Raw genomic sequence first — 23,050 nt, 5'->3', positions numbered from 1 at the left:
GATTTCTAGAAGCAAAATTCAATCCAGCATAAGTTTTTTGTATGATCATCCATAAATTCAAACCATGAGTAGGGCAATTGCGAATCATTAATTTCATCCTCTCCCAAGATTGTGCAACATGCTCATGATCTAGTTGCTTAAAGTTCATAATATCGTTTCTAAGAGAGATGATCTTAGCGGGAGGAAAATACTTAGAGATAAAAGCATCTTTGCACTTATTCCAAGAATCAATACTATTTTTAGGCAAAGAATAAAACCAAGTTTTAGCACGATCTCTAAGCGAAAACGGGAATAGCTTCAATTAACAATATCATTATCCACATCTTTCTTCCTTTGTATATCACACAAATCAACAAAGTTGTTTAGATGGGTAGTGGCATCTTCACTAGGAAGGCCAGAAAACAGATCTTTCATGACAAGATTCAGCAAAGCAGTATTAATTTCACAAGATTCAACATCGGTAAGAGGAGCAATCGGAGTGCTAATAAAATCATTATTGTTGGTATTGGAAAAATCACACAATTTAGTATTATCTTGAGTCGTCGTGACAAACAATCCAACACACCAGCACACAAGAAGCGAGCGAAAAAGAGGCGAACGAAAAAAGAGGGCGAATAAAACAGCAAGGGTGAAGTGGGGGAGAGGAAAACGAGAGGCAAATGGCAAATAATGTAATGCGCGAGATAAGAGTTTGCGATGGGTACTTGGTATGTCTTGACTTGTGCGTAGATCTCCCCGGCAACGGTGCCAGAAATCCTTCTTGCTACCTCTTGAGAACTTCGGTTTTCCCTTGAAGAGGAAAGGGTGATGCAGCAAAGTAGCGTAAGTATTTCCCTCAGTTTTTTAGAACCAAGATATCAATCCAGTAGGAGACTACATGCAAGTCACCTCGCACCTGCACAAACAAATAAGAACCTCGCAACCAACGCGATAAAGGGGTTGTCAATCCCTTCACGGTCACTTACGAGAGTAAGATCTGATAGAGATAATAAGATAAATATTTTTGGTATTTTCATTATATAGATAGGAAAATAAAGATTGCAAAATAAAATAGATTGGAAACTTATATGATGGAAGATAGACCTGGGGGCATAGGTTTCACTAGTGGCTTCTCTCAAGATAGCATAAGTATTACGGTGGGTAAACAAATTACTATCGAGAAATTGATAGAAAAGTGCATAATTATGAGAATATCTAGGCATGATCATGTATATAGGCATCACATCCGCGACAAGTAGACCGAAACGATTCTGCATCTACTACTATTACTCCACACATCGACCGCTATCCAGCATGCATCTAGAGTATTAAGTTCATAAGAACAGAGTAACGCATTAGGCAAGATGACATGATGTAGAGGGATAAACTCAAGCAATATGATATAAACCCCATCTTTTTATCCCCGATGGCAACAATACAATACGTGCCTTGCTACCCCTGCTGTCACTGAGAAAGGACAAAGCAAAATTGAACCCAAAGCTAAGCACTTCTCCCATTGCAAGAAAGATCAATCTAGTAGGCCAAACCAAACTAATAATTCGAAGAGACTTGCAAAGATAACAAATCATACATAAAAGATTTCAGAGAAGAATCAAATATTGTTCATAGATAATCTTGATCATAAACCCACAATTCATCGGATCTCGACAAACACACCGCAAAAAGAATTACATCGAATAGATCTCCAAGAAGATCGAGGAGAACTTTGTATTGAGATCCAAAGAGAGAGAAGAAGCCATCTAGCTAATAACTATAGACCCGAAGGTCTATGGTAAACTACTCACACATCATCGGAGAGGCTATGGTACTGATGTAGAAGCCCTCCGTGATTGATTCCCCCTCCGGCGGAGCTCCGGAAAAGGCCCCAAGATGGGATCTCTTGGGTACAAAAGGTTGCGGTGGGGGAAATAGGGTTTCGTGGTGCTCCTGGTGGAGCTGCGAGGGGCCCACGAGGGTGGGGGCGCGCCCAGGGGGCGGGCGCGCCTCCCTGCCTCGTGGCCTCCTCGCTCCTTTCTTGACGTCTACTCCAAGTCCCGTGGATCACGTTTGTTCCAAAAATAACTCTCCCTAAGGTTTCATTCCGTTTGGATTCCATTTGATATTCCTTTTTTGCAAAATAGTGAAATAGGCAAAAAAACATCAATTTGCACTAGGCCTTGGGTTAGTAGGTTAGCCCCAAAAATAATATAAAAGTGTATAATAAAGCCCATTAAACATCCAAAACAGATAATATAATAGCATGGAACAATCAAAAATTATAGATACGTTGGAGACGTATCAGGCCCCTCCTCCCAATTCGGATTGGGCTTGGGGGGCGCCCCCACCTTGTCCGCCTCCTCCTCCTTTCCACTATGGCCCATTAAGGCCCATTGACTCCCCGGGGGGTTGTGGTAACCCCCCGGTAATCCGGAAAATGCGCGAACTCATCCGGAACCATTCCAATGTCCAAACATAGGCTTCCAATATATCGATCTTTATGTCTCGACCATTTCAAGACTCCTCGTCATGTCCGTGATCATATCCGGGGCTCCAAACTACCTTCGATACATCAAAACACATAAACTCATAATACCAATCGTGATCAAACGTTAAGCGTGCGGACCCTACAGGTTCAAGAACTATGTAGACATGACCGAGACACGTCTCCAGTCAATAACCAATTGCAGAACCTGGATGTTCATATTGGCTCCCACATATTCTACAAAGATCTTTATCGGTCAAATCGCATAATGATATATGTTGTTTCCCTTGTCATCGATATGTTACTTGCCTGAGATTCGATCGTCGGTATCTCAATACCTAGTTCAATCTCGTTACCGGCAAGTCTCTTTACTCATCCTGTAATGCATCATCCCACAACTAACTCATTAGTCACATTGCTTGCAAGGCTTATATTTATGTGCATTACCGAGAGGGCCCAGAGATACCTCTCCGATAATCGGAGTGACAAATCCTAATCTCGATCTATGCCAACTCAACAAACACCATTGGAGACACCTGTAGAGCACCTTTATAATCACCCAGTTACATTGTGACGTTTGGTAGCACACAAAGTGTTCCTCCGGTATTCGGGAGTTGCATGATCTCTTAGTCATAGGAACATGTATAAGTTATCGAGAAAGCAATAGCAACAAACTAAACGATCATCATGCTAAGCTAACGGATGGGTCAAGTCAATCACATCATGCTCTAATGATGTGATCCCGTTAATCAAATGACAACTCATGTCTATGGTTAGGAAACATAACCATCGTTGATTCAACGAACTAGTCAAGTAGAGGCATACTAGTAACATTATGTTTTGTCTATGTATTCACACATGTACTAAGTTTTTGGTTAATACAATTCTAGCATGAATAATAAACATTTATCATGATATAAGGAAATAAATAATAACTTTATTATTGCCTCTAGGGCATATTTCCTTCAGTCTCCCATTTGCACTAGAGTCAATAATCTAGTTCACATCGTAATGTGATTTAACATCAATAGTTCACATCTTTATGTGATTAGTTCACATCTCCATGTGACTAATACCCAAAAGGTTTACTAGAGTCAATAATCTAGTTCACATCGCTATGTGATTAACACCCAAAGAGTGATCATGTTTTGCTTGTGCGAGAAGTTTAGTCTACAGGTCTGCAACATTCAGATACGTATGTATTTTGCAAATTTCTATGTCTACAATACTCTGCACAGAGCTACTCTAGATAATTGCTCCCACATTTAATATGTATCCAAATCGAGACTTAGGGTCATCTAGATCGATGTAAAAAGCTTGCATTTACTTAACTCTTTACGACGAACTCTTTTATCACCTCCATAACTGAGAAATATTTCCTTAGTCCTCTAAGGATAATTTTGAACACTGTCCAGTGATCTACTCCTAGATAACTATTGTACTCCCTTGCCAGAATCATGCTAAGGTATACAATAGGACTGGTACACAGCATAGCATACTTTATAGAACCTATGACTGAGGCATAGGGAATGACTTTTCATTCTCTTTCTATTTTTTGTTGTGGTCGGGTTTTGAGTCTTTACTCAACTTCACACCTTGAAACACAGGCAAGAACTCCTTCTTTGACTGTTCCATTTTGAACTATTTCGAAATCTTATCAAGGTATGTACTCATTGAAAAAACTTATCAAGCGTCTTGATCTATCTCTATAGATCTTGATGCTCAATGTGTAAGCAGCTTCACTGAGGTCTTTCTTTGAAAAATTCTTATTCAAGTAACCTTTTATGCTATCCAGAAATTTAGTATCATTTCTGATCAACAATATATCATCCACATATAATATCAGAAATGCTACAGAGCTCCCACTCACTTTCTTGTAAATACAGGCTTCTCCAAAAGTCTGTATAAAACTATATGCTTTGATCAACTCATCAAAGCTTATATTCCAACTCTGAGATGCTTGCACACTTTGTTAGCATCTTTAGGATTGACAAAACTTTCTTGTTGTACCATATACAACTCTTCTTTAAGAAATCCATTAAGGAATGCAGTTTTGACATCCATTTGCCAGATTTCATAAAATGTGGCAATTGCTAACATGATTCGGACAGACTTAAGCATCGCTACGAGTGACAAAATCTCATCGTAGTCAACACCTTGATCTTTTCAAAAACCTTTTTGCGACAATTTGAGCTTTGTAGATAGTAACACTACTATCAGTGTTCGTCTTCCTCCTGAAGATCCATTTATTCTCAATGGCTCGCCGATCATTGGGCAAGTCAATCAAAGTCCAAACTCTGTTCTTTATACATGGATCCCATCTCAGATTTCATGGCCTTAAGCCATTTCGCGGAATCTGGGCTCATCATCACATCCTCATAGTTCGTAGGTTCTTCATGGTCTAGTAACATGACTTCTAGAAAGGATTACCATACCACTCTGGTTCGGACCATACTCTGGTTGTCCTACGAGGTTTGGTAGTAACTTGATCTGAAGTTTCATGATCATCATCATTAGCTTCCTTACTAATTGGTGTAGAAATCACTAGAACTGATTTCTGTGATGAACTACTTTCCAATTCGGGAGAAGGTACAATTACCTCATCAAGTTCTACATTCCTCACACTCACTTCTTTCGAGAGAAACTTCTCTAGAAAGGATTCAGCCTTCTTTGGTTCATAGGATAGGAATTTTATAGGAATAGGAAAATCATAGGAAGTGAGATGACATGCATGTCAATTCCTATAGAGAAAGAGATGCCATTTGATGCATAGGATAGGATTTTTTCCATTGAGTCTAAGCTAATGTTTTTTCCCTTCAAAATGTGAAGGATTGATTCCTATCCTACATAGGAATAGGAATCCATTCCTACAAACCAAAGGGCTTCAAAGGAATTTTTCCTTTGCGAATCCTATCCTATAGAATTCCTATAAAAATCCTACAAACCAAAGGAGGCCTTCACTCTTAGCAACAAAGATCTTGCCTTTTGGATCTGTGATAGAAGGTGTACCAACAATTTATTTTGCGTATCCTATGAAGACGCACTTTTTCGATTTGGGTTTGAGCTTATCAGGCTGAAACTTTTTCACATAAGCATCACAACCCCAAACTTTAAGAAATGATAGCTTAGGTTTCTAGCCAAACCATAGTTCATACGCTATCATCTCAACATATTAGACGGTGCCCTATTTAACATGAATGTAGCTGTCTCTAATGCATAACCCCATTTCACCTTGGTTTGGCCTACTAGATTGATCTTTCTTGGAATGGGAGAAGTGCTTAGCTTTGGGTTCAATCTTGCGGTGCTCGATCCCAGTGACAGAAAGGGAACCGACACGTATTGTATTGTTGCCATCGATGATAAAAAGATGGGGGTTATATCATATTGCTTGAGTTTATCCCTCTACATCATGTCATCTTGCCTAATGTGTTACTCTGTTCTTATGAACTTAATACTCTACATGCATGCTGGATAGTGGTCGATGTGTGGAGTAATAGTAGTAGATGCAGAATCGTTTCGGTCTACTTATCACGGACATGATGCCTATGTTTATGATCATGCCTAGATATGCTCATAACTATGCGCTTTTCTATGAATTGCTCGACAGTAATTTGTTCACCCACCGTAATATTTGCTATCTTGAGAGAAGCCACTAGTGAAACCTATGGCCCCCGGGTCTACTTTACATCATATAAGTTTCCAATCTACAATTCCCGTTTACTGTTTATTTTGCAATCTTTACTTTCCAATCTATACCAAAAAATATCTTATTAACTTTATCAGATCTCACTTTTGCAAGTGCTCATGAAGGGATTGACAACCCCTTTATCACATTGGTTGCAAGGTTCTTGATTGTTTGTGCAGGTACTAGGCGACTTGCATGTAGTCTCCTACTAGATTGATACCTTGGTTCTCAAAAGCTGAGGGAAATACTTACGCTACTTTGTTGCATCACCCTTTCCTCTTCAAGGGAAAACCAACGCATGCTCAAGAGGTAGCAAGAAGGATTTCTGGCACCGTTGCCGGGGAGATCTACGCCAAGTCAAGACACACCAGTACCCATCACAAACTCTTATCCCTCGCATTACATTATTTGCCATTTGCCTCTCATTTCCTATCCCCCATTTCACCTTTGCCATTTTATTCGCCCTTTTTTCGTTCGCCTCTTTTCACTTGCTTCTTGTTTTCTCGTGTCTTAGACCGTTTGTTTCGCCCCCATGGCGAATCCTTTATCTCTCCCTTTGTCCCCCCGAGTTTGAAGTTCTTCACTTCAAACAAAGAGAAGGAGAAAATTTAAAATATGCTTGGTTTAGGATGATGGAATCTTATCGTAATTGTACCCTAGAGGTAAATTTTAGAATTTTACTTCGCAATTTTTATGTTGGACTAAATATGTCCCATAGACAACTCTTGGATGTCGCTGCCAAAGGCAATTTTATCGAAATTGATCCCAGTATTGCGCATGAGATTATAGAGGGAATAGTAGGAATCCTACCCCAAAAAGAAAAGGGATTACATCATACCTAGGAAGAGACGCAAGTTTTTGAGAAAATTTGCGAAGTAACGAAAATCTCACAAAAGTCTCTTGAACCTCTTAAAAGTGTTAGCGGAAACCTTCACCGCATGAATATGTTGATCACCCTTTGTAATAAGCGGTTGGATTCTTTAGATTTGAAAATTTCTGAATATGAAGGGAAATGCAAAGAACCTCCTGGATTCGAGCATGACTCCGCCAAAAAGATAAAAACCAAAGATGATAATACCTAGATCTATTCTTGTTTTTATGCCTAGCTAGGGGTGTTAAACGATAGCGCTTGTTGGGAGGCAACCCAATTTTATTTTTGTTTCTTGTTTTTTTGTTCCTGTTTAGTAATAAATAAATCATCTTTTATGATTGTGTTTTTATGTTTTAATTAGTGTTTGTGCCAAGTAAAGCCCTTAGGATCTTCTTGGATGTTTGTTGTTTGATCTTGCTGGAAAAAACAGAAAGTATGCGCTCACGAGAATAATTTTCATTTTTCGCCAGAGAGCAATAAAATACCAATTCAAACTGCAGTTGATAAATATACAAATTATTTAGGACCTCCTAATTTCTCAGGATTTTCGAGTTATAGAAGTATTCGAAACCTACAGATTACTACAGACTGTTCTGTTTTTGACAGATTCTGTTATTCGGGTGTTGTTTGCTTATTTTGATGAATCTATGCCTAGTATCGGGGGGAATGAACCATAGAAAAGTTGGAATACAGTAGGTTTAAAACCAATATGAATAACGAATGAGTTCATTACAGTACCTTAAAGTGGTGATTTGTTTTCTTATACTAATGGAGCTCATGAGATTTTCTGTTGAGTTTTGTGTTATGAAGTTTTCAAGTTTTTGGGTAAAGATTTGATGGATTTTGGAATAAGGAGTGGCAAGAGCCTAAGCTTGGGGATTCCCAAGGAACCCCAAGGTAAAATTTAAGGACAACCAAAAGCCTAAGCTTGGGGATGCCCCGGAAGGCTTCCCCTCTTTTGTCTTCGTCCATCGGTAACTTTACTTGAGGCTATATTTTTATTCACCACATGATATGTGTTTTGCTTGGAGCGTCTTGTATGATTGGAGTCTTTGCCTTTTATTTTACCACAATCATCCTTGCCGTACACACCTTTTGGGGGAGACACACATGAACCGAAATTTATTAGAATACTCTTTGTGCTTCACTTATATCTTTTGAGCTAGATAATTTTGCTCTAGCGCTTCACTTATATATTTTAGAGCACGGTGGTGGTTTTATTTTATAGAAATTATTGATCTCTCATGCTTCACTTATATTATTTTGAGAGTCCTTTAGAACAGCATGGTAATTTACTTTGGCTATAAAATTAGTCCTAATATGATAGGCATTCAAGATGGGTATAAAAAAACTTTCATATAGAGTGCATTGAATACTATGAGAAGTTTGATACTTGATGATTGTTTTGAGATATGAAGATGATAATATTAGATTCATGCTAGTTGAGTAGTTTTGAATTTGAGAAATACTTGTGTTAGAGTTTGCAAGTCCCGCAGCATGCACGTATGGTGAACTTTGTGTGACAAATTTGTAGCATGAGGTGTTTCTTTGATTGTCCTCCTTATAAGTGGCGGTCGGGGACGAGCGATGGTCTTTTCCTACAAATCTATCCCCCTAGGAGCATGCGCATAATACTTGTTTTTTGATGACTTGTAGACTTTTGCAATAAGTATGTGAGTTCTTTATGACTAATGTTGAGTCCATGGATTATACGCACTCTCACCTTCCCATCATTGCTAGCCTCTTCGGTACCGTGCATTGCCCTTTCTCACCTTGAGAGTTGGTGCAAACTTCGCCAGTGCATCCAACCCTCGTGATATGATACACTCTATCACATATAAACCTCCTTATATCTTCCTCAAAACAGCCACCATACCTACCTATTATGGCATTTTCATAGCCATTCCGAGATATATTGCCATCCAACTTTCCACTGTTACGTTTATTATGACACACTTCATCATTGTCATATTGCCTTTGTCGGATTTCGAGTTCCGGCAAAACCCTTGAGGTTCGAACACTGGGGTGCGCGCGAAGATCTCTCCCTCGCCGATCACGCCCTCACACACTTCGCGATTTCTAGGCTAGGCACACGAACTCACAACACACAAGACACAAGGTTTATGCTGGTTCGGGCCACCGTTGTGGTGTAATACCCTACTCTAGTGTGGTGGTGGTGGATTGCCTCTTGGCCTGAGGATGAACAGTACAAGGGGAAGAACAGCCTCCTGAGGAGAGGTGTTCTTGTGCTTGGTGAACTTGTGGTTGTCCGGATCTCGTCCTTGGATCCCCCCTAATGTGGTGGCTTTAGTCCTATTTATAGAGGCCCTGGTCCTCTCCCCAAATATTGAGCGGGAATGTAACAGCCCCAAAATTGGGTTATCAATTTTTGTGTTGTTATTCCTTCCTGGCACTCATTATCAAAAAAATTCTCCTGAGTTTGATGGATGACTCTGACAATCCTTGTCATTTTCAACCTTTCAAAACCTTGTTGTCAAGAACATCCTGAGTGGATCACTAGATAGCGGTCAAGAACATCCTGAAATACCTAAAAAGGACTAAGGATATGTTTCTCGTTTATGGAGGTGATAAAGAGCTTGTCGTAAATTGTTACGTCGATGCAAGCTTTGACACTGATCCGGATGACTCTAAGTCACAAACCGGATACGTATTTATATTGAATGGTGGACCTCTCAGTTGGTGTAGTTCCATGCAGAGCGTCGTGGCGGGATCTACGTCTGAAGCAGAGTACATAGCTGCTTCGGAAGCAGCAAATGAAGGAGTCTGGATGAAGGAGTTCATATCCAATCTAGGTGTAATACCTAGTGCATTGATACGTCTCCAACGTATCTATAATTTTTGATTGCTCCATGCTATATTACCTATTGTTTTGGACTATATTGGGCTTTATTTTCCACTTTTATATTATTTTTGGGACTAACCTATTAACCAGAGGCCCAGCCCAGAATTGCTGTTTTTTTGCCTATTTCAGTGTTTCGGATAAACGGAATATCAAACGGAGTCCAAACGGAATGAAACCTTCAGGAACGCGATTTTCTCATCAGATAAGACCCAGGAAACTTGGACCTCCGTCAAGAAAGCCACGAGGCGGTCACGAGGATGGAGGGTGCCCCCCCTAGGGCACGCCCCCTGCCTCGTGGGCCCCTCAAAGCTCCGCCGATGTACTCCTTCCTCCTATATATACCTACGTACCCCCAAACGATCAGATACGGAGCCAAAAACCTAATTCCACCGCCGCAACTTTCTGTATCCACGAGATCCCATCTTGGGGCCTGTTCCGGAGCTCCGCCGAAGGGGGCATCGATCACGGAGGGCTTCTACATCATCATCCAAGCCCCTTCGATGAAGTGTGAGTAGTTTACTTCAGACCTACGGGTCCATAGTTAGTAGCTAGATGGATTCTTCTCTCTTTTTGGATCTCAATACAATGTTCTCCCCCTCTCTCGTGGAGATCTATTCGATGTAATGTTCGTTTTGTAGTGTGTTTGTTGAGACCGATGAATTGTGGGTTTATGATCCAGTCTATCTATGGATAATATTTGAATCTTCTCTGAATTCTTTTATGTATGATTGGTTATCTTTGCAAGTCTCTTCGAATTATCAGTTTGGTTTGGCCTACTAGATTGGTTTTTCTTGCCATGGGAGAAGTGCTTAGCTTTGGGTTCGATCTTGCGGTGTCCTTTCCCAGTGACAGAAGGGGCAGCAAGGCACGTATTGTATTGTTGCCATCGAGGATAACAAGATGGGGTTTTTATCATATTGCATGAAACTATCCCTCTACATCGTGTCATCTTGCTTAAGGCGTTACTCTGTTTTTAACTTAATACTCTAGATGCATGCTGGATAGCGGTCGATGAGTGGAGTAATAGTAGTAGATGCAAGCAGGAGTCGGTCTACTTGTCTCGGACGTGATGCCTATATACATGACCATACCTAGATATTCTCATAACTATGCTCAATTATGTCAATTGCTCAACAGTAATTTGTTCACCCACCGTAGAATACTTATGCTCTTGAGAGAAGCCACTAGTGAAACCTATGGCCCCCGAGTCTCTTTCTCATCATATCAATATCCATCACTTTATTATTGCTTAGCTTTTTACTTTTCCTTTTTACTTTTTACTTTGCATCTCTATACCAAAAATACCAAAAATATTATCTATCATCTCTATCAGATCTCACTTTCGTAAGTGACCATGAAGGGATTGACAACCCCTAAGCGCGTTGGTTGCGTTGAGCTATTGTTTTTGTGTAGGTACGAGGGACTCGCGCGTAGCCTCCTACTGGATTGATACCTTCGTTCTCAAAAACTGAGGGAAATACTTACGCTACTTTGCTGCATCATCCTCTCCTCTTCGGGGAAATCCAACGCAGTGCTCAAGAGGTAGCAAGAAGAATTTCTGGCGCCGTTGCCGGGGAGTCTGTGCAAAAGTTAACATACCAAGTACCCATCACAATCCCTATCTCCCGCATTACATTATTTTACATTTGCCTCTCGTTTTCCTCCCCCCCACTTCACCCTTGCCATTTTATTCGCCCTCTCTCTCTATCCTCCCTCTCTTTCTCTATTTGCCTCTTTTTGCCCGTTTGCCTTTTGTTTGCTCGTGTGTTGGATTGCTTGTTTGTCGCGATGGCTCAAGATAATACCAAATTGTGTGACTTCAGCAATACTAACAATAATGATTTCCTTAGCACTCTGATTGCTCCTCTTACCGATATTGAATCTTGTGAAATTAATGCTGCTTTGCTGAATCTTGTCATGAAAGATCCGTTTTCCGGCCTTCCTAGTGAAGATGCCGCTACCCATCTTAATAGCTTCGTTGATTTGTGTGACATGCAAAAGAAGAAAGATGTCTATAATGATATTGTTAAATTGAAGCTATTTCCTTTTTCGCTTAGAGATCATGCTAAAGCTTGGTTTTCATCTTTGCCTAAAAATAGTATTGATTCATGGAACAAGTGCAAAGATGATTTTATCTCTAAGTATTTTCCTCCTGCTAAGATCATCTCTCTTAGAAACGACATTATGAATTTTAAGCAACTTGATCATGAACATGTTGCACAAGCTTGGGAGAGAATGAAATTAATGATACATAATTGCCCTACTCATGGTTTGAATTTGTGGATGATTATACAAAAATTTTATGTCAGATTGAATTTTGCTTCTAGAAATCTTTTAGATTTGGCCGCGGGAGGCACTTTTATGGAAATCACTTTAGGAGATGCTACTAAACTCCTAGATAATATTATGATTAATTATTCTCAATGGCACACTGAAAGATACACTAATAAAAAAGTGCATTCGATAGAAGAAATTAATGTTTTGAGTGGAAAGATGGATGAACTTATGAAATTATTTGCTACTAAGAGTGTTTCATCTAACCCTAATGATATGCCTTTGTCTACTTTGATTGAGAATAATAATGAATCTATGGATGTAAATTTTGTTGGTAGGAATAATTTTGGTAACAACGCGTATAGAGGAAATTTGAACCCTAGGCCTTATCCTCATAATCCCTCTAATAATTATGGTAATTCCTACAACAATTCTTATGGAAATTATAATAAGATGCCCTCTGATTTTGAATCTAATATTAAAGAATTTATTTCTTCACAAAAGAATTTTAATGCTATGATTGAAGAAAAAATGCTTAAGATTGATGATTTGGCTAGGAACGTTGATAGAATTTCTCTTGAGGTTGATTCTTTAAAGCTTAGATCTATTACTCCTAAGCATGATATCAATGAGTCTCTCAAAGCCATGAGAATTTCCATTGATGAGTGCGTGGAAAGAACCGCTAGGACGTGTGCTATGAAAGATGCCTTTATTAAAGTGCGTTCTTCCAATTCCAATGAAAATAAAGATGAAGATCTAAAAGTTATTGATGTGTCCCCTATTAAATCTTTGTTTTGCAATATTAATCTTGATAATGATGGGACTGAATATGATCCACCTTTACCTAGAAAGCGTTCTAAAAATCCGGAGTATTTAGATCTTGATGGTGAAATTGATAAAAGTGGGATTAAAAGAAATAAAACCCTAGATGATGCTAAACCCACTATATTGGATTTCAAGGAATTTAATTATGAAAAATGCTCTTTAATTGATTGTATTTCCTTGTTGCAATCCATGCTAAATTCTCCTCATGCTTATAGTCAAAATAAAGCCTTTACTGAACATATCGTTGATGCCTTGATGCAATCTTATGAAGAAAAACTTGGGTTGAAAGTTTCTATCCCTAGAAAATTTTATGATGAGTGGGAACCTACTATTAAAATTAAAATTCAAGATTATGAGTTTTATGCTTTGTGTGATTTGGGTGCTAGTGTCTCTACTATTCCCAAAACTCTGTGTGATTTGCTAGATTTCCGTGATTTTGATGATTGCTCTCTAAACTTGCATCTTGCGGATTCCACTATTAAGAAACCTATGGGAAGAATTAATGATGTTCTTATTGTTGCAAATAGGAATTATGTGCCCGTAGATTTTATCATTCTTGATATAGATTGCAATCCTTCTTGCCCTATTATTCTTGGTAGACCTTTCCTTAGAAAGGTTGGTGCAACTATTGATATTAAGGAAGGGAATATTAGATTTCAATTTCCATTAAAAATGGCATGGAACACTTCCATAGAAATAAAATAAAATTACCATATGAATCTATCATGAGAGCCACAATACCTAGATCTATTTTTTCTTGTTATGCCTAGCTAGGGGTGTTAAACGATAGCGCTTGTTGGGAGGCAACCCAATTTTATTTTTATTCCTTGCTTTTTGCTCCTGTTTACTAATAAATAAATTATTTATCCTCTGTTTTGGTTGTGTTTTTGTGTTTAATTAGTGTTTGTGCCAAGTAGAACCGTTGGGAAGACTTGGGGAAAGTCTTGTTGAACTTGCTGTAAAAAACAGAAACTTTAGCGCTCACGATAACTGCTGTCATTTTTATTTGGAGAGTGATATTTAGTTAATTATTTTTGAAGATGATTAATAGATAAATTTCTCACGTCCAGCAATTTATTTTAGAATTTTTGGGGTTCCAGATCTTGCGCTAGCTACAGATTACTACAGACTGTTCTGTTTTTGACAGATTCTGTTTTTCGTGTGTTGTTTGCTTATTTTGATGAATCTATGGCTAGTAAAATAGTTTATAAACCATAGAGAAGTTGGAATAAAGTAGGTTTAACACCAATATAAATAAAGAATGAGTTCATTACAGTACCTTGAAGTGGTCTTTTGTTTTCTTTCGCTAACGGAGCTCACGAGATTTTCTACTTTAAGTTTTGTGTTGTGAAGTTTTCAAGTTTTGGGTAAAGATTTGATGGATTATGGAACAAGGATTGGAAAGAGCCGAAGCTTGGGGATGACCATGTCACCCACAAGATAATATAAGGACACCTAAAAGCCAAAGCTTGGGTATGCCCCAGAAGGCATCCCCTCTTTTGTCTACTTCTATCGGTAACTTTACTTGGAGCTATATTTTTATTCACCACATGATATGTGTTTTGCTTGGAGCGTCTTTTATGATTTGAGTCTTTGCTTGTTAGTCTACCCCAATCAACCTTGCTTTACACACCTTTTGAGAGAGCCATACATAATTTGGAATTTGATAGAATACTCTATGTGCTTCACTTATATCTTTTGAGCTCTATAGTTTTACTCTAGTGCTTCACTTATATCTTTTGAGTTTTATAGTTTTGCTCTAGTGCTTCATTTATATCTTTTAGAGCACGGTGGTGGATTTGTTTTATAGAAACTATTGATCTCTCATGCTTCACTTAGATTATTTTGAGAGTCTTAATAGCATGGTAATTTGCTTAATAATAATAATATGCTTGGTATTCAAGATTTGTAAAACTTTCTTTTGAGTGCGTTGAATACTAAGAAAAAATTGATGCTTGATAATTGTTTTAAGATATGAGGATGGTGATATTAGAGTCATTCTAGTTGAGTAGTTGTGAATTTGAGAAGTGCTTGTGTTAAAGTTTGTGATTCCCGTAGCATGCACGTATGGTGAACCGTTATGTGATGAAGTCGGAGCATGATTTATTTATTGATTGTCTTCATTATGAGTGGCGGTCGGGGACGAGCGATGGTCTTTTCCTACCAACCTATCCCCCTAGGAGCATGCGTGTAATACTTTGCTTTGATAACTTACAGATTTTTGCAATAAGTATATGAGTTCTTTATGACTAATGTTGAGTCCATGGATTATACGCACTTTCCTTCCTTCCACCATTGCTAGCCTCTCTAATACCACGCACTTTTCGCCGGTATCATACACCCACCAAATACCTTCCTCAAAACAGCCACCATACCTACCTATCATGGCATTTCCATAGCCATTCCGAGATATATTGCCATGCAACTTTCTACCGTTCCATTCATTATGACATGCTCCATCATTGTCATATTGCTAGCATGGTCATGTAGTTGACATCGTATTTGTGGCAAAGCCACCGTTCATAATTCTTTCATACATGTCACTCTTGATTCATTGCATATCCCGGTACACCGTCGGAGGCATTCATATAGAGTCATATTTTGTTCTAAGTATTGAGTTGTAATTGTTGAGTTGTAAGAAAAATAAAAAGTGTGATGATCATCATTTTTAGAGCATTGTCCCAAGTGAGGAAAGGATGATGGAGACCATGATTCCCCCACAAGTCGGGATGAGACTCCAAACGAAAAAAGGAGGCCATAAAAAAGGCCCAAACAAAAAAAATGAGAGAAAAAGAGAGAAGGGACAATGTTACTATCCTTTTACCACACTTGTGCTTCAAAGTAGCACCATGATCTTCATGATAGAGAGTCTCTCATTCTGTCACTTTCATATACTAGTGGGAATTTTTCATTATAGAACTTGGCTTGTATATTCCAATGATGGGCTTCCTCAAAATGCCCTGGGTCTTCGTGAGCAAGCGAGTTGGATGCACACCCACTTAGTTTCTTTTGTTGAGCTTTCATATACTTATAGCTCTAGTGCATCTGTTGCATGGCAATCCCTACTCACTCACATTCATATCTATTGATGGGCATATCCATAGCCTGTTGATACGCCTAATTGATGTGAGACTATCTTCTCCTTTTTGTATTCTCCACAAACACCATTCTATTCCACCTATAGTGCTATGTCCATGGCTCACGCTCATGTATTGCGTGAAGATTGAAAAAGTTTGAGAACATCAAAAGTATGAAACAATTGCTTGGCTTGTCATCGAGGTTGTGCATGATTTAAATATTTTGTGTGGTGAAGATGGAGCATAGCCAGACTATAGGATTTTGTAGGGATAGCTTTCTTTGGCCATGTTATTTTGATAAGACATAATTGCTTTGTTAGTATGCTTGAAGTATTATTATTTTTATGTCAACATGAACTTTTGTCTTGAATCTTTTGAATCTGAATATTCATACCACAATTAAGAAGATTTACATTGAAATTATGCCAAGTAGCACTTCGCATCAAAAATTCTGTTTTTATCATTTACGTACTCGAGGACGAGCAGGAATTAAGCTTGGCGATGCTTGATACGTCTCCAACGTATCTATAATTTTTGATTGCTCCATGCTATATTACCTACTGTTTTGGACTATATTGGGCTTTATTTTCCACTTTTATATTTTTTTTGGGACTAACCTATTGACTTGAGGCCCAGCCCAGAATTGCTATTTTTTGCCTATTTCAGTGTTTCGAAGAAACAGAATATCAAACGGAGTCCAAACGGAATGAAACCTTCGGGAACACGATTTTCTCATCAGATAAGACCCAGGAGACTTGGACCCTCCGTCAAGAAAGCCACGAGGCGGTCACGAGGGTGGAGGGCGCCCCCCTAGGGCGCGCCCCCCTGCCTCGTGGGCCCCTCGAAGCTCCACCGACATACTCCTTCCTCCTATATATATCTACGTACCCCCAAACGATCAGATACGGAGCCAAAAACCTAATTCCACCACCACAACTTTCTTTATCCACGAGATCCCATCTTGGGGCCTGTTTCGGAGCTCCGCCGGAGAGGGCATCGATCACGAAGGGCTTCTACATCATCATCCAAGCCCCTCCGATGAAGTGTGAGTAGTTTACTTCAGACGTACGGGTCCATAGTTAGTAGCTAGATGGCTTCTTCTCTCTTTTTGGATCTCAATACAATGTTCTCCCCCTCTCTCGTGGAGATCTATTCGATGTAATCTTTTTTTGAGGTGTGTTTGTTGAGATCGATGAATTGTGGGTTTATGATCCAGTCTATATATGAATAATATTTAAATCTTCTCTGAATTCTTTTATGTATGATTGGTTATCTTTGCAAGTCTCTTTGAATTATCAGTTTGGTTTGGCCTACTAGATTGATTTTTCTTGCCATGGGAGAAGTGCTTAGCTTTGGGTTCGATCTTGCGGTGTCCTTTCCCAGTGACAGAAGGGACAGCAAGGCACATATTGTATTGTTGCCATCGAGGATAACAAGATGGGGTTTTTATCATATTGCATGAAACTATCCCTCTACATCATGTCATCTTTCTTAAGGTGTTACTCTGTTTTTAACTTAATACTCTAGATGCATGCTGGATAGCGGTCGATGAGTGGAGTAATAGTAGTAGATGCAGGTAGGAGTCGGTCTACTTGTCTCGGACGTGATGCCTATATACATGATCATACCTAGATATTCTCATAACTATGCTCAATTCTGTCAATTGCTCAACAGTAATTTGTTCACCCACCGTAGAATACTAATGCTCTTGGGAGAAGCCACTAGTGAAACCTATGGCCCCCGGGTCTCTTTCTCATCATATCAATCTCCATAACTTTATTATTGCTTTGCTTTTTACTTTGCCCTTTTACTTTTTACTTTGCATCTCTATACCAAAAATACCAAAAATATTATCTATCATCTCTATCAGATCTCACTTTCGTAAGTGACCGTGAAGGGATTGACAACCCCTAAGCGTGTTGGTTGCGTTGAGCTATTGTTTTTGTGTAGGTACGAGGGACTCGCGCGTAGCCTCCTACTGGATTGTTACCTTGGTTCTCAAAAACTGAGGGAAATACTTACGCTACTTTGTTGCATCATCCTCTCCTCTTCGTGGAAATCCAACGCAGTGCTCAAGAGGTAGCATGCATCGGGTCCAATGAATATCTTTTGTGACAATACTGGAGAAATTGCCTTGGCGAAGGAATCCAGATTTCACAAGAGAACTAAACACATCAAGAGACGCTTCAATTCCATCTGCGATCAAGTCAAGGAGGGAGACATAGAGATTTGCAAGATACATACGGATTTGATTGTTGCAGATACATTGACTAAGCCTCTCTCACGAGCCAAACATGATCATCACCAAGACTCCATGGGTGTTAGAATCATTACTATGTAATCTAGATTATTGACTCTAGTGCAAGTGGGAGACTGAAGGAAATATGCCCTAGAGGCAATAATAAAGTTGTTATTTATATTTCCTTATATCATGATAAATGTTTATTATTCATGCTAGAATTGTATTAACCGGAAACTTAGTACATGTGTGAATACATAGACAAATAGAGTGTCACTAGTTTGCCTCTACTTGACTAGCTCGTTGAATCAATGATGCTTATGTTTCCTAACCATAGACATGAGTTGTTATTTGATTAACGGGATCATATCATTAGAGAATCATGTGATTGACCTTACCCATCCGTTAGATTAGCACGATGATCGTTTAGTTTGGTGCTATTGCTTTCTTCATGACTTATACATATTCCTCTGACTATGAGATTATGCAACTCCCGAATACCGGAGGAACACCTTGTGTGCTATCAAACATCACAATGTAACTAGGTGATTATAAAGATGCTCTACAGGTGTCTCCGAATGTGTTTGTTGAGTTGGCATAGATCGAGATTAGGATTTGTCACTCCGAGTATCGGGGAGGTATCTCTGGGCCCTCTCGGTAATGCACATCACTATAAGCCTTGCAAGCAATGTGACTAATGAGTTAGTTACGGGATGATGCATTATGAAACAAGTAAAGAGACTTGCCGGTAACGAGATTGAACTGGGTATGAGGATACCGATGATCGAATCTCGGGCAAGTAACATATCGATGACAAAGGGAATAACATATGTTGTTATGCGGTTTGACCGATAAAGATCTTCATAGAATATGTAGGATCCAATATGAGCATCCATGTTCCGCTATTGGTTATTGATCGAAGATGTGTCTCGGTCATGTCTACATAGTTCTCGAACCCGTAGGGTCCGCACGCTTAATGTTCGATGATGATTTGTATTATGAGTTATGTGTTTTGGTGACCGAAGTTTGTTCGGAGTCCCGGATGAGATCACGGACATGACGAGGAGTCTCAAAATGGTCGAGAGGTAAAGATTGATATATTGGAAGGTTATATACGGACACCGGAATGGTTCCGATGAGGTTTGGGGATTTTTCGGAGTAACAGGAGGCTACCAGACCACCACCACCCCCGGAAAGTTAATGGGCCTATTGGGCCATAGTGGAGAGAGGGAGGCTGCCGCAGGAGGTGCCCCCCCCCCCCAAGCCCGAACCGAATTGGACTAGGGGTGGGGGCGCGGCCCCCCTTTCCTTCTCCCTCTCCCTAGTTTCCCCTTTCCCATTTCCGTTGGTTGGAAGGAGGGGGCGAATCCTACTTGGACTAGGAGTCCAAGTAGGACTTACCCCCTTGGTGCCCCTCTGGGTCGGCCACCTCCTCCTCCCCCCTTTATATACGGGGGCGGGGGGAACCCCAAAGGCACATCAATTGTTCCTTAGCCGTGTGCGGTGTCCCCCTCCATAGTTTACCACCTCGGTCATGCTTATGACACTTCTATGACGATAATTGTGATAAAACCACGTATCATCATAGATGTGGTGGGCTCCTACTTCTATGAAAAAAGCATGACAGAAGATGGGCTTTTCATCGTGGGCAGGCCAGGGACGCGCCTGCATGACCTTTTTGGGCCGTCCATGACGGAAAAGATTGTGGTAGAAGAGAGCACTGGTGTCGGTGTCAAAACCGGCGGATCTCGGGTAGGGGGTCCCAAACTATGCGTCTAGGCCGGATGGTAACAGGAGGCAGGGGGCATGAAGTTTTACCCAGGTTCGGGCCCCCTTGATGGAGGTAAAACCCTACGTCCTGCTTGATTAATATTGATGATATGGGTAGTACAAGAGTAGATCTACCATGAGATCAGAGAGGCTAAACCCTAGAAGCTAGCCTATGGTATGATTGTATGTTGTGATTGTTGTCCTACGGACTAAAAACCCTTCGGTTTATATAGACACCGGAGAGGGTTAGGGTTACACAAGGTCGGTTACAAAGGAGGAGATATCCATATACGTATTGCCTAGCTTGCCTTCCATGCCAAGTAGAGTCCCATCCGGACACGAGACGAAGTCTTCAATCTTGTATCTTCATAGTCTAACAGTCCGGCCAATGGAGATAGTCCGGCTGTTCAGAGACCCCCTAATCCAAGACTCCCTCAGTAGCCCCTGAACCAGGCTTCAACGACGATGAGTCCGGCGCGCAGTATTGTCTTCGACATTGCAAGGCGGGTTCCTTCTCCGAATATATCACAGAAGAATTTGAATACGAGGATAGTGTCCTACCCTGCAAAATAAGTTCCACATTCCACCGTAGAGAGAATAATATTTTCGCAGATCTAATTTGCTGGCTTGTTTTGGCAGCATGACGTTATGTCATGGCCCGGTGATTATTCGAACCGTTCCTTTTAACCAGCCCCGCACATAACGCGAGGCAGTTTTTTGACACGTCTTGTCAAAGAAGAGATCGTGTCCCCTTATTATGGGATTCTCATCAATACGGGCGTGGGTAACCCAACCGCGCCATCAATTGCGGCTCTTGGGGGATAAGCGAGTTTTATCAGGCAAGTGGGGACGCTTAGTTTCGTCCGCCCATATAAAGGGATAAGGATTCACCTTTCTATCCACGCCTTCTTCCTCCCTTGCTCATCCGTTTTCGCACACTCGAGCTCTAGCGCCCAAGTCCACACTCCTACCTCAACCTTCTCCAACCATGTCCGGAGCAGGAGGCAAGTGGAGGGTCTCCTCCGTCACGGAGGGAGACATCAAGAAACTGAGGAGAGCCGGATACCTACCCGACGACATCGCGCACCGGCTCCCAGATGAGGGGCAGCTCATCCCCACCCCCAGGCCCCATGAGAGGGTAGTATTCATCACCCATTTCCTCCGCGGACTGGGGTTCCCTCTCCATGCCTTCGTCCGTGGGCTCGTGTTTTATTACGTCCTAGATTTCCATGACCTGGCCCCGAACTTCATCCTCAACTTCTCGGCATTTATCGTCGTGTGTGAGGCCTTCCTCCGCAACAAGCCCCACTTCGGCTTATGGCTGAAGACCTTCAATGTCAAGCCGAAGGTGGTGGGCGGCCGCCAGGCGGAGTGCGGAGGCGCCATGGTGGGCAAGATGCCCAACATAACATGGCTCGAGGGCTCCTTTGTGGAAACCATAAAGGGGTGGCAATCGGGATGGTTCTATGTCACCGAGCCGCGCGACCCCGCATGGGTAGTGGCCCCCGAGTTCCGATCTGGCATCCCCATGCGGCTCATCTCCTAGAAAGAGAAGGGCTTGTCCTAGGGTAGTTAGAAGGAGCTGACCGAACTCCAAACATGTATTCAAAACATGGTGGACAAGAAGCTCAAGCTTGTCAACATAGTCGAGGTTATGCTCATCCGCCGGATACTCCCATGCCAACAACGGGAGTTCACCTTGTGGGAGTTCAATCCAGCGCAGCACCGAACTCTGAACAGGCTCTTCGACACGACTCATGAAGACGCCTGGAGGGTGCTGTTCAAAAGTGCCGAGGTCCCTCCCCCTATTACTGAGGATCGCGGGTTCAGCGCGAAGCGCCAAGCCAGTGCGGTAAGCTGCTTTACCTTTCACAGGATACTTATTTTTTATATAGATTGACTCTATGCGGGATCTAAACTCCCGTACCTTTGACAGGACTCGCAGAAGATGGACGGACAGATCGACTGTTCGACTCCTTTGCCCGAAGGCCCCGCAGATGCTCTTCTGGCGAAGATGTTGACTCCGACCCCTTATAAGGTGCCGGAGAAGACCAAGAAGGCCAAGGGAGCTCGAAAGAGTTCCCGACGCCAGGTGTCGTCGGACTCACCATCCGATGACTCTGCGGTGCACTCTTCCCACGAAGACGAGGAAGAAGAAGAAGAAGATGCTCCCCCACCGACTGGGGGGGACAGAAAAAGGAAGGCTGCCCCAACTGGGGGGCGGAGGGTCCAAGAAGGGAAGGACTCTCCTTCCGGACAGTTCCACCGCCGCCGATGAAGGCGAAGGCGAATGGTTGCCCAGGGTCAAGCCCCCGGGGAGATCGTAAGTATTCGGATACCAAAGTAACCCATAGGATTCCTTTATCGCACTGCTTTCCCTAATCATCGAACATAATTACGCAGGCCGCCACGAGCCAATATCGAGGTATCATCGGACGGCTCCCTGGGCTCGTCGGACATGGATAGCGATCCAGTCCCGACCGCCACCTCCCCTCATCCTGCCGACGATGCCGAGGTGTTGTCTCAAGAGGCACCAGATCGAGGGGAGACAGTCCTGGAGGCACCTCAAGGCGACCTTCCGGACTCCGGGAGCCGCGGGGACGGGGCCCCAAGAGCTCCGAGTTCGGCCCTCAGCCGAACACCGTGCCAGACCCTCCAGCGGTTCTGGACTCGGGCAGGCGGCCTCCTTCTAAGAGGGGCAAAACGCCTGTGCCGGTGACCTCTGTCCATCCAGAGGCACCGGACAATCTGCTGGAAGCACTTCACAGCGCTTCCATCGACGAGGAGCACCGCACTATCATGAGTGCGGTGATCCAGAAGGTTCAGTCCGCCAAGAGCGGATTGACTGAAGCCTGTGCCAGCCTTCTAACAGGCTTTGAGGTAAGTGTGTTTAAAATGTAGTAGAAATATTACCGCATAGACAGTAGCCCCTGATGCTTTGTTCGGTGTTCACAAAGAAAAGCCGAACAGAGGATCAAATAATAT

Source organism: Triticum dicoccoides, chromosome 6A (assembly GCF_002162155.2).
Source record: "Triticum dicoccoides isolate Atlit2015 ecotype Zavitan chromosome 6A, WEW_v2.0, whole genome shotgun sequence".
NCBI classification, from domain to species: Eukaryota; Viridiplantae; Streptophyta; class Magnoliopsida; order Poales; family Poaceae; genus Triticum; species Triticum dicoccoides.
The sequence above is the reverse complement of the archived record's forward strand: the minus strand, read 5'-3'. Positions refer to the sequence as shown.